At 40.9% G+C, this 12,105-nt stretch overlaps 1 protein-coding gene across 4 annotated transcripts in view; it reads left to right on the top strand.

Annotated features, from left to right (window-relative positions):
- Nucleotides 1-12,105, top strand: part of VCAM1 (vascular cell adhesion molecule 1) — a 129,285-nt gene that overhangs the window by 34,175 nt on the left and 83,005 nt on the right. The window lies entirely within an intron of this gene.

The following is a 12,105-nucleotide window of genomic DNA, read 5'->3' as shown; positions in this document are numbered from 1 at the left end:
CAGGTCATGTGGAGAATACTGCTTCCTTGGTACACAGCAGAGTGGCGTGGGAGCAAAAACCCTGGAGAAGCACTGATATATACCAGCTATAGATATTTGCCAAGAAGTGGACTCCTTTCCCTGAATAATAAGCTTTTCAATATGTAAATAGCAGCAAGAGGGCCAAGAGGCAAGGTAGAAGCTTGGTTTTGGTGCTGTGTAAAGTCCCATACACCAGGTGTGCGAGGCTCCAAAGTGGAAAGAATAGATTGGAGGCCAGTGTACATCACCTTTAATTCTTTTTGGAATGGGCTGATTGGCAGTCAGCAACTTGGAAGGTGAAGTTTGACTTCAGAGCTTACATACCTATTTCTGAATATTTTCCTGGTCCCTCCATGCCCCTTTATAGCTAGTCACTCTTTCTCCTTTTCTCCCCAACCTCCTATAGCTAAATCTAATCCAGATGGATCTCAACGCATGTCACATTTAGCATGGTGTGAATTTAAGCCACCTTTAATTTTTGAAGAGGTATTTGTATTCGGCCTCATCTTTATTGGGAGATGTGAAGGTTTATGCCCTGGATATCACTGTAGGCATGGGCTCTGAGTTTGGATGGTCTGGGGAGCTATGTAGGAAGACTTGCCAGGGAAGCCTCCAAATTCACACAGAGGGAGGAGCTGCTCATTCAGCTGTGCCCTCAGAGGCAGAACGGAAGCCCTGTGGCTTCACGGCTGTTGTTGAAGATTCAGGAGGATCAGCCAACCTCCTCACCCTCTGAGCTCCTGATGTCATTCCCATCAGCGATGCCGAGAACACAGCAGTTAGGTGATTTTTCTCTTTGTTTTGACCTCCGATTCTCTTACCTACTAGTTGGGCAGATTACTTCACCTCTTGGAGCATCACATACCTCATCTGTAAAATGTGGGTAATAATAGATACCACCTCAGAGGACAGTTGCTATGAAGGTTGAATGAAATGACACTGAGCATGGGACCTAGCACTTTGTCAAGCACTCAAGTAGGCTCTTAGCTGTTACTGTGAAAAGAGAAGCCAAACTACGATTGTGCTTGCTCCTATTTTCCATTGGGTTTGAACAAACGCTGGTCCTGTTTCCAATGAGGAGAGGGAGAGGGTGCATAGATGGGGGAGAAAACGTGAGAGTTTCGGCAAGCTCTAAATGATCATGTAAGGCAGGCAGCTGGTGATACTGATGCAGCTCAGGCAATTGCACCGATGCTCTGAGTGACACTTCTCCTACTCCCTAAAGGCTTAGTGCTGAAATAATGACATGGATGACAGGTTTTCATTTTCCTCCCAATTTTCCTGCCTACTTAGTTAATCTAGGGCTCTATCTGTGTGCTGTATCTGGTGAAGAATACAAAATTCTAGCAAAGATATCTAAAATGTATTAAATTTTTCCATCCAAGAATATTGCATTGCAAGTCTATCCAGGGATTCTAACATACCAGATAAACATAAACAGAATCATATCTATATTAGGATTTTAAGGAGCTGCATTCCAGGGCCAATAATTTGAGCTCTCACTATATTTAGACAAATTCAAATGGAAAAAAACCAAGTGACTGCGCAGCAGTTATTAATCTTAGAATGAGTTGTTTAATGGAGAATAAATTCTGATTTTTCCGAGGTGATTTGGAAGTGATGTTGCCTGAGGGATGGATGAGCCAAGAGGACATGCTGAGCCCTCTCTCAGCCCTATCATATTTGGTGCAGGATCTTGTTCAAATGCTGTATGTTAGCCATTTCACATAGCATCTCAGATTTAACTATATATTTATAATCTTATCTCCTTTCTGAGACAGGATATACCAGTATACCAATATACAATGTTAATAGATCTGCTTCTATCCACACATCCTATAAAATCTAAAATAATTGGAAATAATACCAAGCATTTATTATACTTACTATGTCCTAGGCCTGGTGCTAAGCAGTTTACATGTTTGCATTCTCCAAGCTTTAAATTTTCTATTTAATTTACTACTTGATAATGCCACTTGTAAATCCCATAGGCATTTCAAACTTGACAAGACCAAAATAAAACTTATGATTTGTTCCTGTAACTCTGATATTTTCCATCTTAGTAAACACCCCTGGTGTTTTGTTGTAGACATCCATAGCAGTCATTCTTGATTTTGTCATTTCATTCACATTTTCTAACCAATCTCTCAGACAGTCCTGCTGTTTCCATCTCCAACATAAATACGGAATCTGCCCACCTTTCTCCACATCCACTCTCACCATCCTGGGACAAGCTACCGGCCCTCTTCACTTTGGCCCCTGCAGCAGCCTCCTCCCGACTTTCACAGTTGCCCCCTAAATCCATCATACACCAAGATCAGAGTGATTTTCCCCCCAACATTTTACTATGAAAATTTTGAAATATGCAGCAAAGCTGAAATAATTTCGTAATGAATTTTCATTCCTGCCACCTAGATTCTATCATTAACATTTTACTTATATGTATTCATTTGCTAGGACTGTCATAACAAAATATTACAGACTGGGTGGCTCACGGTTTTGGAACGAAGAAGGCCAAAATCAAGGTGTCGTCAGGTTTGATTTCTTGAGGCCTCTCCCCTTGGCTTGCAGGTGGCCACCTTCTCTCTGTGTCCTCACTGGTTGTCCCTCAGTCTGTGTTGTCTGTATCCTAATCTCTTCTTCTTATAAGGATACCACTCATAGTGGATTAGGGCCCATCCTAATAAGACCTTGTATTACCTTGATTACCTTCTTTAAAGGTCCTATCTCCAAATAAAGTCTCACTCTGAGGTACAGGGGGTTAGGCCTTTAACACACGAATTTTGAGGTGACGTTATTCAGCCCATATCACATATACTCGCTTTACTACATTTCTGTCCATCTATCCCTCTCTTCATCCATTAATCTATCTCAATTTGGGTGTATTTCAAAGAAATTATAAGTATTAGTGCCTTTCCCTCTAAACACTTCAAAATATGTATAATTAACTGCAGTTCAATATTTGTGTAGGGTTTTTTTGTTTTAATGTAAAATTTAATTCCTAAATTTACATTTACTGAATTTTGACAACTGTGTAACCCTAACGCTTATCAAGTGTAGAACATTAGCCATCCCTTCAGAAAGTTTCCTTGTACCCTTCTCAGGCAGGCCCTGCTCGCATTCCTGTCTCAGAGGAAACTACTGTTCTAATTTTTTCCATCGTACATTAGCTTTGCCTGTTTTATAATCCCATATAAGTGAAATCATAGACTATATCGCCTGTATCAGTAATTCATTCCTTTTATTGCTGAGTAATAGCCCATTTATGAATATATCACAGTGTGTTTGTAATTTTTCTATTGATGGACGTGTGGACTGTTCCAGCTTTTGCTATTATGAATAAAACTGCTATGAATATTCTTGCACGAGTCTTTTTGTGAACACACATTTTCATTTGTTTTGGGTGAATATCTAGGAGTAGAATTGCTGGGTAGGTGTATGTTTATTTTTTTTTTTTTTTTTTTTTTTTTTTTTTTTTTTTTTTTTTTTTTTTTTTTTTTAAAGATTTTATTTTTTCCTTTTTCTCCCCAACGCCCCCCGGTACATAGTTGTGTATTCTTCGTTGTGGGTTCTTCTAGTTGTGGCATGTGGGACGCTGCCTCAGCGTGGTCTGATGAGCAGTGTCATGTCCGCGCCCAGGATATGAACCAACGAAACACTGGGCCTCCTGCAGCGGAGCGCGCAAACTTAACCACTCGGCCACGGGGCCAGCCCCAGGTGTATGTTTATTTTTAAAACAGAGTGATCTTTTAAAAACGTGTCAAATAATGTCACTCCTCTGTTTACAATTTTCCAATGACTTCTCGTTGCACTTAGAATGAAATTCCCCCCAAGTAAGAAGCCCAGAAAGATCAGACTACTGTCTCCTTCTTCCCTCGCTCAATCTCATGCTACTCCGCTGACCGCATCTTCTCCCCACATTTCCTGCCAGCTTGTCCCACTCCAGTCTATTCCTTGCATGAGTCAAGTGTGCTCCAGACTCACCCACATCCTTCTGTTACCCCAGACAAGAACTTTATTTCCCAATCTGCTGCCAGGCTGGTTCCTGCTCATCCTTCAAGTGTCAGCTTAAATGTCACCTCTTCAGAGAAAACTGAGGGTTAGAGAGGTTAAGTTACTTGAGCAATGTCACACAGCTGGGAGAGCTGTTATACAAATTCAGGCAAACAGGCAATCTGACCCCAGAGCCCTCATCTTAACCATCTTAAAACACAAACCCTCTTTCAAGTGCATGTCTTGTGATAGGTTCTTGCCTTCTCTCTCTCAGCTACCATTCATTATCTATTTCACTTGTCTGTTTTATTTTTTCTTTGCTTTCCTGGTTCCCTAAGACTATTTCTTCTAAGTCACCCATGACTACCTATTGTCAAATCTGGTGAAAATAGCTGTCAGACCCCATGACTTTGCCTTTCTGCAGCATTTGACACTGTTAACTATTTTTTTTTTCTTGACATGTTGCATTTAACTTATATAAGCATATTCTTTTATGGTTTTCTCTGCTTCTATAGCCCCACATTCTTGATCTCCTTTAGGAACTCATTGTTGCATTGCTTACCCTTCAGATGTTGGTGCTTCAAAGTTCTTCCCTGGTCTTATGCTTGTTGCACTCTGCACGTTCTCCCTAGGAAATCTCATTCACATCCATGGTTTCAATCATTACCTACATACCAACTATCTTCTCAGCTAGATCCCCAGCCCTGATCTTTCCCTGAGCTAGAGAGCTATAACTTGAATGCCTATTAAACTTCTCTAATTGCATGTCCCAAAGCCACTGTGTTAGTCTGCAAAGATGGGCCCCACCGAGTTACGCTTCTCAGTCTTCAAGCCCTATGGAATCCCCACTCCTTGAATCTGAGCTGACCCTGTGACTCACTCTTAACCAGTATACAATTCCCAAGGCTAGGTCATTAGAAGCCTTGCAGCTTCTGCCTACGCCTCTTGAAATGCTTGCTCTTTGGGTTCTATCTCTTGTAACCCAGCTATCCTGCTATGAGAAGCTCAAGCCACATGGAGAATCCGCGTGTAGGTGGAAAAGCCGAGCTGAACTCTTACCCAAAAGCCAGCATCAACCGCCACCCATGGGAGAGAGCCATCTTGAACAACCAGCCCAAGTGAGTCTTCAGGAGATCGCAGCCCAGCCAACATCTGACAGTAATTATCTGAGAGACCCCAAGCAAGAATTGCCCAGCTGAACCCAGTTGACTCATAGAACCATGAGCAACAATCATAAATTACTGTTTTAAACTACTAAGTTTTAGGATGGTTTGTTATGTAGCAATAGATAGCTGGAACAGGCACCTCAAATGCAATATTCCCAAATGAACATATTGTCTTTCTCCTAAACCAGGGACTCCTCTTACATTCCCTGTTTCGGTTCATCTCTACCCAATCCTGAACCTAGAAGTCATCCATTTTTCCTTTTCTTCTGGATCAACTTTCACCTCCAGCCAGCTTCCCTCCTGGCTCTATAAATTCTATCATTTAAATAGCTCCTATAGCTCTCCCTCTTGCTATTCCCTCCATTGGCCCCTCACCATTTTTCCCTTGTACAGTCACATTACTGTCCTAACTGTTCTCCTGCTCACTGGCACCTCTACAATCTGTTCTCTGCTCGGCTGCCCATCATCTTCCTGAAACATAGATCAGATGTTGGGTATAAAGCCTTTTATGGCTCCAATTGGTCTCAGGATTAAGCACAAACTTTAGCAGGGTACACAGACCCTTTGAATCTGGCCCATTATCTTTTCACTTTCATTTGCTTCTGATGCTCCCTCATGACCACTCTGTCCCATTCATGTCAACTCTTATTTCTCCCAGAAGGCACTGCTCTCTCTTTCTTCTCTAGACCTTTGCGTACATCTCTCTCTACACTGTCCTGTAGTGGTTAGGAGCCCATGCTCTGGACTTCACTGTGGCTGTCACTTTCTAGCTGTGTGATTTTGGCCAACTCACTTGGTCTGCCTGTGTATTGCCACAATGGAAATAATAACAGAGACTACCTCCTATGGATCTTAAGGATTAAAAAGATTAATGCAGGTGAAGAACACAGCACAGTGCTCAGCACATTCTAAACACATCAGTGCCAGACACATCAGTAAGTACTGGCTGCTGCTGGTAGTTTTCCTTTCCCTGGAATTCTGTCTCTGGCCACCTGCTCCTCTTCCTGCACTTATTTGCCCCCAAAATCCTGTATGTCCTGCAAGGTTCAGCTCCAGCATCTTACCTTTAGGGAAGTTGTCAGGAACTGCTCTCAGGGAGTTCTTGATATATGCCATTCCCCCACCCATCCCCAAGCTTTGTGGATGCCTTTTATTGTACTTACCACTCTATACTTCAAATATTTAATTACTAGACAGAAACTCTGGAACTTACTCTCAGTGCCTGGTATATGACAGGGGCTCATTATGTGCTTGCTGAGTGGGTGACGGATCATCAAATGACTGAATGAAAGAAACCAGGGCAGAAAATATTCCCAGCTAGCTGGATGAGGTGAGAATTAGGGAAGAAATGAATGAAAGAGGTTGGGTTTGATGAAGAACATTTTTGTGTCAGTGAAACTCAGTTGTGGGATATTGCAGCTCATTATTATTTTCTTTCCTTCCCAAATTAGTGTGAGTTGTGCAGAAAGTAATAAAATTTGCTTCTTGAGCCTGTTACTGTATTGCCATTTGGCTCATCTTCTCTGCCTGCCCTCTGCCCCATCACTATGGGAGGTTAACACTCACAGAGGGGTTGCAGTGCCCTCATCATTTCTCTCAGCACACCCAACTGTCCACATTAACTCAAAAGTATGAGAAACCAAACAGTTTTCTTCATCCAGGAAATGGCTAAGAACTGGCTGCAGTTCTTGCCAAAGAGACCTGAGGAAAGTGACCTGGAAGCCAAATGGCTTGCTCATGGCTCAGAAGCCAAAGCTTCTGAACAGTATATTGGGATGTGTAAAAAGCAGAACTTGAATCCCCAACGTTTGAGACTGTCCTTACTCAACGGAGAGAGATCTTATTTTGAGTATGTTTACGAATAAATATGACTTGAATAAATATGATTTTCCAGGTTTCAGAAGAAGTGAATATGTTTGTCCTCTGCATCAGGAAATAATGTCACTGATCCTTCCAGTCAGGACTCTTCTTGGTGGGTGTGAGCACTGGAGCTGTGCAATCCAAGGGCCGGAGTGGAGCCCAGCTGCTTGTAAATGTGTGTTCTTTGTAGAAGAGCATTCTCTCAAGATGGCTGCAGTTCACTGAGGGCTACTGCCCACGCTGTGACTCTCAGAGCAACTCTTTCAGTCCAACAGCTGTGCCCAGAGTACGGTAACACTGGAACAGAGGCGGGAGCTGCGGTCTCCTTGAGACGGGGACCAGGGCCCCTTCAGTGGCTGCTGCATTAACTGTCTTCAAAAGCAGTGGTAGTGGTTCCCTCAGGACCTCGGAGAAGGAATTTCCTTTTTGTAGAGACTACAAAGAGGTCATAGGATACAAAAGTTTCCACAGCTTAGGAGAGAGTCCAACTATAAAAACAAAACTGTCACATATTTTATGATAACTGCTTTGTTTAGTTATGTAGGACTGTGTTCACTCAGTTTCTCCATGAAGATTTACTGAGCACCTACTGTGTGCCAGGTCCACCTTAGGGGCAGAACCACTTCTTATTTGCGATCATGTCAACAGTACCTAGTACAGTGCCTAGCCCATAATATGGGTCACACGCCGTATGCAATGCTATATCCCTCAGCCTGGCCAGAGTTCAGGGTGTGGCTGATGTGTGGGACTATGGAAGAATCTTCTCTCTCTCCCTAAAGCTAACTAAGCTTTCATGGGACTCGAAGGTCCTGATTTTGGCCTCCTTAATCAACTAGTTCAAGTCAGAGGGGCAGTGACTATTCGGATTGCCAAGATACTATTTAATGAGGATCTTTGTGACTAAGCTCCTAAAGTCGAAACTTAAGCAAGTAATGCTGGCTAAAATCCCTTGTTGGATAAACACTGCCACTCCCTTGAAAATTCTGGGAGTTCCAGCTTGGCTGCTGACCTTAGCTGTTTATCTGTTTAACATTAGCATTTCTTAAGCTTCCAATGTGGACAGAACGCTGTGCTAGGTTCTGGGAAACAGAACTATGAGCTATGCTCCCTGCTGCAAGTTGGTCACATTTTAAGTGGGAATACGATAAATGACATGTTCAAACAGTTTAACCATTATAAACAGAGAAAACAACTTGTATTTTGAAAGCGCAACAGCTTTCAGCAGCTCCAGACAGAGTTTTACCCGAGTGTTTGGCCATGACACTGCCTTCTGTCACAGAGATGAAAAGCAAAATGTGGAAAGATTATCGAAACAGCGTGGAATAAACAGTTATGTTCTTTTTAGCCTCTGGGCCTTTGTACATGCTGGTTCCTCCTCTTCTCACCTCCAACCCCTCTCTCTTTCTAACTAAAACTCATATTTTAAATATCAACTACAATTTAATCCCAGGAGCCTATGGTGACCAGCCTCTGCACACACACACACACGCACACCCCTGCATTAGTTGCCCTTCTTTTGTGGTCCCACTAGCACACTATAATTTTCCCGTTATGATGGCATTTATTAAAAGGTATTGTGATTTCCTCTCAACTTCTCTGTACCCCCCCTCCCACTAGACGGTAAATTCTGCAGTTGTGGGGACCATGTCTGTCTTGTTCACCATTATCTTTCTGGTGGCTGGCACATAGTAGCCATTCAATAAATACTTGCTGAATGCATGAATGAATGAAAGGCAGAACCAACATTAGAGTAAAATTTTCATCTGTTGTTCAATTACTTTGTGCAGTAACTTCCTTAGCCCGGCCAGAGTTCAGGGTCTCCGTTTCTGTGAGCCTCTAAAGGGCATGGAGTTGTTGCAATGATGTAGTGTTTACTGAAAGCCTCAGTTACCTGTGAGATCTAGTGCCCGTTGCTGGAAGAAAGGTATGATGCTACTGATAGGAAAGTCATGGGTTTGATCCCTGTACAGGCCAGTTAACTCTTGGCCTTAAACTGAGCTGCATCTCCATTAGCCGTTTTCATCTGGTATGGTGTGCAAATGGTTTGGAGGAGCGTAACGGCCTAGGCAAGGGGATGTGAATAACTTAGAACAAACCACAAAAAGAATTCTAGGGACACATGACCCAACAAATTCCTTTTCCACTGAAAAAATATCAAAATCTGTGGAAAAGACAGAGAATATATTCCAGAAATACAGCAGTAGAGGTGCGGGTGATGTAACCAGCAGTGTTTAATTTGAAGTAAATGAACTTCATTTCAAAGAGCAAAGTATGGAAAGTTTACGGTAAACTTTTGTTCTGAAGTATCGTTTCTGAAGCTCACCATAATAAGCTTTTAATTTAGCTTCCTATGTCCAGTTTTGCTCTGTTACTTATTTGGGATTTTTCGAATAAACAATCCATGCTGAACTCTGAACTCTGCCTGCATCTTAAAATGTGTTCATCCGGAAAGGATTTCTTCTCTGTGTTAAGGGCTGGCGGTTTAAACGCATGGTACCTCCTGCCTGATCTATCATATGCTTCCCAGATTCTTAAAGATTAAGATGAATCACTATGAGTGAAATGACCCCAGACAGAGAACCCAGAGGCCTGGCGCATACTTGTTGTAACCTTCCGAGAGAGCTCTTCGTCTTGTTTACATGTTCTCGAGAGGGTGCCTTCCGTACTGTGATGAACGAGACCTTCGGACTGCCAGACATTCCTCTGCCTCACCAGGCAGCATTGTTTCATCAGAGGTTCTGTGCTTCTGGAGTCCCTTTTGTTCACAGACCACATTATCTGTTGCAGGTGTATAAAAATCAAGCAGTCCCTTTCTGAATACAACTCTCTTGTGTTTCTAGTTTATTTTTTATTGTGTGAAAATGACTTTAGTTTCTAACATAACACATTTTGATTGGTTGTTCGCATTGATCATAAATCTGCAATTACTCAACTTTAATTTTTCCCAATTTTTTCTATTGTGGTAAAATACATGTAACATAAAATTTACCATCTTAACCATTTTAAGTGGACAGTTCAGTGGCATTAAATACATTCATAAAGTTGTGCAACCATCATTACCATCCATCTCCAGAACTCTTGTTTTGTAAAACTGAAACTCTATGCCTATTGAACAAGCGTTCTGCATTCTTCCTCTCTCGCTAGCCCCTGGCAACCTCTATTCTACTTTCTGTCTCTATGATTTTGACGACTCTACATATCTCATATAAGTGGAATCATATAGTCTTTGTCTTTTGTGATTGGCTTATTTTATTTATCATAATGTCCTCAAGATTCATCCATGTTGTAGCATGTGTCAGAATTGTCCTCCTTTTTAAGGCTGAATAATATTCCATTGTATGTATATACCATTCATCTGTTAATGGACACTTGGGTTTCTTCCACATTTTAGCTACTGTGAATAATGCTGCTACAAATGTGGGTGTAGAAGTACCACTCTGAGATGCTACTTTCAATACTTTTGGCTATATACCCAGAAATGGAATTGCTGGATTATATGGTAATCCTATTTTTAATTTTTTGCAAAGCCACCGTACTGTTTTCCACAGTGTCTGTACCATTTACATTCCCACTAACAGTGAACAAGGGTTCCAATTACTCTACATGCTCACCAACACTTGTTATTTTCTGGGTTTTTTTAATAGTATCCATTTTAACATGTGTGAGGTGGGGTCTCACTGTAATTTTGTATACCCTTACAGAGAATGTTGAAGTAAAAAACCTTTACATAATCACAGATTAGGTGTGTAGATGAATTAGGTTTTTTATTATTCTAGTTAACAGCTTGATCCATCAGGTATTGAAAAGAAAATTAAGACAATTGTCCACTAACATGAGGTCCATCTGCTACCAATAGTGACAGAAACTATATAGTATAGTTGTTAAATTCCAAATTCAGAGAGACCTAGGATCAAATCTTACCTCTGCTGCCTACTAGCAATGTGATCTCTAAGACTCAGTCTCCATCACTATATAATAAGAATAATAATATTCCTTATGTCAAAAGGTTCCTATGAGAAATGAGATCTTAAACAAGTTAAATCATTTAAGAGTTAAATGAGATAATGCATAAAAAGCGTGGCACACATTGAGCACTCCATAAATATTATCTATATTAATGAGGAAGATTCTTACTTAAGCATGTCTTGCATTCTAAAAATGATAAGCAGCTTTTTGCCTGAAATTGATCCCTGAATGGTAATAGGAAAACCTTTTCCAACAGGGGCATAAAAAATGAGGCCAAAAAAAAAAAAAAAGAAAAAAACAAATCCTAAAGGGATAAGATAATGTTTCTAATCTTAGAGTGTAAGACAGAATACATTTTTTCACCATTTGGCAAATCGGGGATCTTTTAGGGGAGCCAGAAGAAGGCACATTCGAAAAGAGTTAAAACAGTGTTTTTTAAAATGGAGAAATTCCCCTCATAAAAAATTTTGCTCACACCAAGTTGATGGGACATTCGTTAAGAAATAAACTTTTCATTGCTTTGGTGATACAAGCAGGGAACCAGTCAATATCCTGGAAGAGCCAACTTGCTAAATGTAGATGCTTCTTAAGAATGTTATTTTTACTCATCAAAATAATATTATTGATATATTGAATATCATTAAGGTTTTACCTTATAAAAGAGACTGTGCTTAAACATAGGAAACCAAATATGAATGTGACATAGCCCTGCCCTCAGGGTTCTTAAATGGGAAGATAGAATGTACCCATTTAAAAAACGCCGTACTCAGCATCAAGGATTAAATGTCTTATAACTGATGATTGATAGCACAAGAATGACTAATTCTCATCTAGAAAGAGGAGACCTGACCTCTAGTTTTGGTTCCACCACTGATTAAGTTTGTAACCTTGGAAAATTCACTTAAATTCTTTGAATTTCCAATTTTTCAAAGGCCAAACAGAGATGATACCTGCCCTACCATTTCCATAAGGTTCATGAAAGTTCAAATGAGCTAAGGTTTATGAAAAGACGTAGTAAATTATAACACTACTGCACCGATCTAGGCTATGATCATTTTCCTTCCTCTGCCTCCTCATAGAGTGAGACTCTAACAAACTT

This window comes from Equus caballus, chromosome 5 (assembly GCF_041296265.1).
Source record: "Equus caballus isolate H_3958 breed thoroughbred chromosome 5, TB-T2T, whole genome shotgun sequence".
Taxonomy (NCBI): Eukaryota; Metazoa; Chordata; class Mammalia; order Perissodactyla; family Equidae; genus Equus; species Equus caballus.
The sequence above is the reverse complement of the archived record's forward strand: the minus strand, read 5'-3'. Positions and strand labels throughout refer to the sequence as shown.